The sequence below is a fragment of the Nicotiana tabacum genome, chromosome 24 (assembly GCF_000715075.1).
Source record: "Nicotiana tabacum cultivar K326 chromosome 24, ASM71507v2, whole genome shotgun sequence".
Taxonomy (NCBI): Eukaryota; Viridiplantae; Streptophyta; class Magnoliopsida; order Solanales; family Solanaceae; genus Nicotiana; species Nicotiana tabacum.
The window spans coordinates 12,808,505-12,815,366 of NC_134103.1; positions in this window are offsets into that span (position 1 = coordinate 12,808,505).

Genomic DNA, 6,862 nt, shown 5'->3' on the forward strand with positions numbered 1-6,862 from the left:
GTGCCAATCTTGCAAGTGATTCTTAAGGGCATCAAGAACAAAGAACAACATAAGGAAGGACCAATTTCATGTATTGAGTTATTACATGTCCCTAGTTGTGTTGCACCTTTGTTAAAGTTCTTTACTTGTAATTTCTACTTAGCTTAGTTAGAAGCATTGTGTAGGAAACCTTTGTAAATCATAAACCCTTGTGTTTGTGTCTTGGCTAGAGTTAGTCGAGTTGTAAGTCTTTGTAATAGAGTTATTACAAAGTGACTTTTAATAGAGTTGTTACAAGTTAGTAAGGGATTAAGAAGTTAATTCCTAGGTTACAATAGGTTGTAATCTAAAGTTTGCTCAGTAGTGAAGTTGAAATCCTACAAGGATAAGTCGTGGTTTTTAATCCCGTGAGCTGAGAGTTTTTCACGTAAAACTTCTTTGTGTCATTTACCTACAACAGTGTGCGTGTGTTCTGTGAAAACTAATAGAGAACCTGATTCTCTATATAGTTTGGTGGATCCTTAAATTCTATTACTTATGCTTTTGGGTTTATATATTATTATTATTATTATTATTATTATCTTTTGTTCAGTTTAGGTTTAATTTAAAAAGGTGGCTAGTGAGGCTACCGTTGTTGTGGCAATAGTTTTCCATTTGAAGGATTTTTAGTTATGCCACTTAAGGACTATTTTGGTTGAAAATAACTTCTCTAAGAATGCTGCCAGAAAGGGATTTTCTCTTATTATTATAGAAGCGGCAGTTGAGCTCCTACTGACGCGAGTGTCCATTTGATTTTCTAATAGGTGCATCTATACCTTTTCTAATAGGTAGGGCCCGTTTGAATTTTTTTCTCATTCTCAGTCTATTTCCCAATTGTGAATTTGTAGGGCTTTCTATTATAATAGCCACGTGCACTAGACTACCTATTACAACACATCATAGTAATAAATAGTATCGACTCAGTTTCAGTTTTAAGTGAAATTATTATTTTTTTTGTCCTTTACAAAAAGAATGTTTTTTTTCTAAATTTAGAAATAATTTTGTTTAAACTTATAATTCTATTATTAATGAGAAGTTTTTGTAATCACACAAATACTCTGGGGCTCTTTTTGAATTGTTTAGGAGCACAAATTCCAAAAGTTTTATTTTTTCTTAAACTACGTGCTAAGTCAAACAGGTTCGCATAAATTAAAACGGAGGGAGTAACGATGATGACCCTAGGAATTCAAGTTTGTGACAGCTTCCGAAAATTTTGTTTACAAGTACAAAAACAATATGCAATGTTTGCTAACAAGTTTTTAATTGTTAATAGAATAATGCGGCAGAAAAACTAAATAAAAAAGGTAATAAACTATAGCTAACCAACTTTGCATAGTAATGTAAATAAACAAAAATGTAGAAATTATTTACCGAATCTAATGTAGAACAAAATATAAAAGTATTTTGCTTGATATTATAATAAACATACAAAGTTAAACAATTTAAAAATATATAGCGATCATCTTTTTTTGTGGTTAAAAAAAGGAGAAAAGTAACCCAAAAACTTTTTTAGAACACTTTTTAAAAAAAAGAAAATTATTGCTAACAAAGTAACATTTTGAAACCATCACATTTACTGCACATCAATCCTCAAAATTGAGAAGAGTTATAGAAAAATGAGCGGTCAAAAGGAAAACCTCAAAATGGGTATCTTACTTTTACCGAGCGATCAAAAAGAAAACCTCAAAATGGGTATCTCACTTTTACTGGCACAATATATTATGTACATTTAGTATTTATGTTTGATGATAATAAGTAATTCAGAACTGATTTTATAAAATCTTATTTTGTAATGTTATACAACATATTATTCTTTTTATCACCGGTACTTAGAGTGAAAAGAATTATTCGAGATTCATAAATACAATCACCTAAAATATGACGTTATATGAATTATGTGTAAATTTGTGTAAAAGAGGCAAAAAGATTATTTTCTAATTATCAAAAATTAATACAACTTCAGCAGCTGGTAACTAATATTTCAAGTGAGAAATTTTAAGCAATTGCAAAAATCAATCAAAAACTTAAAAATACAATAAAAAGAAGAGGAATAATCGTCTATTTAAAAAAGGAATTCTATCATATCTTTACTTTGCCGTACTTTAATTTTAAAAAGAAATGATATGCCATGAGAAATGATCCAATATGAATAAAATCTTCCGAAGAGTATAATAGTTGAACCGTTTTTCAGTCAACTTTAATCACAAAAGAAAAAATCATTATTCAACGTCATTAGATATTAATTAAACAATGTTAAACTTTGTAATATAAAATTATAGAATAAAAAGGGAAAAGCAAAATATTTGTCGTTATCATCCTAATTTTGCAAGAAGGATTGACCAAAATCATTGTTCTCGCAAATGGACGAGACACGTGAGTTACTTTCATTTAAATCACTTCCCAGTAATTTTCTTAGGTACATACTACTCTTTACCTTACTTATATTGTGAATAAATATACAAAAAAAATAAATTTAATTAATAAATCCTTAACAAATAAAACACGATATTATAAATAGTAAAATAGCATGTGCAAGTACAAACGAGGCATATTTATTCTTCGTATTCACAAATAACAAGAAATTTAACTTTGTTTATATCACCTTATAAATATGTTAATCCCTTCGTTCCAATTTATATGATGATGTTTGACTATACATATTATTTAAGAAAGAAATTAAAAAATTTAAAATTTGTGGTCTAAAATATGTTATAAATATTTCTATGGCCTGAAATTATTTTATTAAGAGTAAAATAAAAACTTTAAATTTAAATTATTCTTGAATATAAAAAGATATCATTTTTTAAAATATACTAAATAAAAAAATGTGTTACATAAAACGAGACAGAGGGAAGAAAAATTACACCCTCTGTTTCAATTTAGTACCTATTTAATTGGGCACAGAGTTTAAGAAAAAATAAAAGACCAAATCTACTCAATGCCCAAATCTACTCCAAATAAGCTCAAATTTGAAACATAACTTTCAAATATCATAAAGAACAAATCGCAATCATCAATTTGTCGAAACAACAACAAATTTAACATACTCAATTTGCAACTACGAAGAAGAAGAAACTCTAAGCACAAAGAAGAAGAAAACATCAGTAGAGAAGAAGAAAAAAGTATATGTATCTGAAGTTATTTAAAAATTGAGTAGCAGTTAATTTTTTTAAAAGTAGTATAAATTCAATCGGTGACATAAAACTAGACGCCACATAAAAGTTTTACCTTTGACTATAGTTGTTGGGCCCGGGCACAGCCCGGGCTAATCGTAACTAGTATTTTGTAGAAATGACACTAGGTAGCCACCTTACAGGGCTGTATTTAAAAATTAGTCAATATGTCCTGTATTTTAGTTTTTCAGTTCAAGTTTTCAATTTGTCTTGAAGTTAAAAATTTTAATTTAAAATTTCAAGACAAAATAAGTATCGAATAATCTCTAATTAGCATTCATGAGAATGGCTAAATATGCATTTGGATATATTGGATTGTATGATTGTAATATGAACCTTTGCAATTCATTTAGTATTGTATAATATTCCGACGGAGATATATATTTGGCCATAGTATCGTTTTATCTTAACTTGCTGTTCCGGTTATTAATTTTTGGTTAACAATATTGAGTGGTACTTTGTCATTGCACTGTATTAGTTTAGTTTAGTAGAATTATTTCTATTCAAGCTTATGGTTTCGGTTTCTTCTTCAATTGGATACCGGCAACGTCTTTCGGATATATTTCAGGCCCGTCAAAGTTTATTTGGCAATTGAATATTATATGTTCCTATTTGGAGAATTTAAATTTGAATATTGGTACAGTTATATATATTTTGGGATGAATAAATTGAAACTAGATGTTGCTAAGATAACCTCTCTAGTGAAAATTTATTTGTTTTAGAATATAATAGATTGTTTGCGTGTTACCTATGTGAATATTGATCGGCCCAAAAGAAGGACAATATATAATAAAATTACATATGCATTTGTATACGGTCGAAACTGAGTTTTGCCCTTCGTATGATTAATCGAGATTGGAATATGATGATTCAAGGTTCATCATTATAATACCGAGCCATGGTACGAAGAATATGCTATCGAGCTCGAGACCCAGAGACCGATCAAGATCGAGCTCGAAGACCCAGAGACCGATCAAGATCGAGATCAGTCAAGATCAAGATCGGCCAGGATCAAGATAGAGCCAAGAAACAAAAAGCCGTTACAACCGCAATTAGGGGGAGAATCTCGGCGGAAATCACGGCACGTATCAAGAAGAGGCCGATTAATTAGCCCATCATGAGAGTCCTTACTATATTTAGAATTGTATCAAGAGTAGAACTCCCCTACTATATAAAGAGGGTCTGATCATTTGTAAGGGGAGCTCAGACAGTAAAAAATAATATAATATTCTTTTCTCAAGGTTCTCAATACTCTGTTACTTCGCTTATATTTCCTTTGTTGTTTCATTTGGTTCGAGAGCCCAAGCTACATATCTCATTTGGTTTGCTTTTATTTTTCTTTACAGTCAATTTCAATATCAGTTTGCATATTTTCTCAGTTTATGCCAAGTAAAATCGCGTGTCATTAAAATCACATATAAATTCAATTGTTATCTGCTTTTAGGGTAAACAATTTGGCGTCCACCGTGGGGCTAAGGATAATAATAATTGCATGGTGTTAATTTTTATAACACACACTGCTTTACACTTGTTCTTGTAAGCATTTTTGATTCTAGGATCAACATGTTAAACTCGCAAGCAGTACCCACACACATCGACAACGGCCTTAGTTTTCATGGAGAAAACGACAACATAGCCGCCCCAGGAAATAAAGTGCTCCCAATTGACCCCGATGGAGTACCAGTTGCAGACCCCATCGATGTCAGTTCTCATGTTGCCCTGAATGCAAATATAGGCGTCGACCCCGAAAACAGCGTCCGCAGAAGCGTTCGATCACCCGATCAAAACTCACAGGGCGGCGAAGAAGGCGGAATCAACCTTCGAATAATATTCGAAATGTTGCAGGCTCAATAAGCTGCAATAATGCAACTTCAAAATCAGAACCACGCGCTGAGTAGGGTCGAACCCGAGCCATCATAGAAAATTGTTCACAAGGCCGAACCAGCGCTGGGGAGGTCAAATGGGAATGAGTCAGGAACCGACCCCGCTATCTTGAAAATGTCCGAGGAGCTGACAAAGCGAATCGAATCGGGGGAGAAGGGGATTGAAGCGAATAACAAAAAAGTAAAAACATATAACTCCCGAGTTAATCAAATTCCGGGAGCACCACTGATTTTGAAGGGTTTGGATTCAAAGAAGTTCGTACAAAAGCCCTTCCCCCTAAGCGCAACTCCTAAGCCCATTCCGAAAAAATTTCGCATGCCAGAAATTCCTAAGTATAATGGAACTATCGACCCCAATGAGCATGTCACTTCTTACACGTGCGCAATAAAGGGAACGACCTAGAGGACGATGAGATTGAGTCCGAACTGCTGAAGAAATTCGGAGAAACTTTATCAAAGAAGTGATGATATGGTACCATAATTTACCACCTAACTCCATTGATTCTTTTGCCATGCTCGCAAATTCCTTCGTCAGAGCACGCCGGGGTGATAAAGGTTGAGACTAGAAAGTCGAACCTCTTCAAAGTAAAACAGAAAGACAACGAGATGCTTAGAGAGTTCGTATCTCGGTTCCAAATGGAGCGCATGGATCTGCCCCCAATCGTCGACGATTGGGCTGTTCAGGATTTCACTCAAGGCCTAAACATACGAAGTTCGGTAGCCTCACAACAATTGAAGCAAAACTTGATCGAATATCCTGCTGTAACCTGGGCCGACATGCATAATCGGTAACAGTCAAAGATTAAGGTCGAGGATGACCAATTGGGGACTCCTTCTGGGTCCGTTTATCAAAACAGGACCATCAATAGAGTTAAAAAGGATATTGACTGGGAACCACGGTCAAACAAAGGTTGATATCATCCATACTGTGGAGATCGAAGAAACAGAGGGCCTGGACGCACCCCCGATCGAACTGATAGAAGAAATGATCGAGGATAGAGCTCTCGAGGGCTCATGAGTAAAAGAGGTTTCGACAGTAATGTTGAACCCAAAGAAGCACCACGACTATCAGAATACAACTTCAACATTGATGCATCAGTTATTGCATCGTCCATTGTGCGCATCAAAGACATCGGTGTGGCCCCGACCTCTACAGACTGATCCGGCCCAGAGAAATCCTAATCAAATGTGTAAATATCATGGCACCCACAGTCATTGAACAGAAGATTGCAGATCGCTGAGGGAGGAGGTAGCCCGTTTGTTCAACGAAGGGCATCTTTGAGAATTCTTAAGCGATCGGGCTAAAATCCATCTCAAGAACAGAGATTCAAACAGACAGAATGAGCAAGAAGAGACGCAACACGTGATCCACATGATTATTGGAGGGGTTGATATTCCTCAGGGGCCCGTATATAAATGCACCAAGGTGTCGATCACGAGGGAAAAACGAACTCGAGACTACGTACATGAGGGAACCTTATCTTTCAGTGACGAGGATACAGAGGGGATCTTACAACGCCATAATGAAGCACTGGTAATATTTGTCCTTATGAATAAAATTCAAGTTAAACGTGTTTTGATTGATCTAGGTAGCTCGGCCAACATTATTCGGTAGAGGGTCATAGAACAGCTCGGCCTACAAGATCAAATCATTCCTGCAACCCGAGTACTTAATGGCTTCAACATGGCAAGCGAAATCACCAAGGGTGAAATTACTTTCCCAATGAACGTGGCCGGGACCATCCAAGATACAAAGTTCCATGTGATCGATGGTGACATGAGGTACAA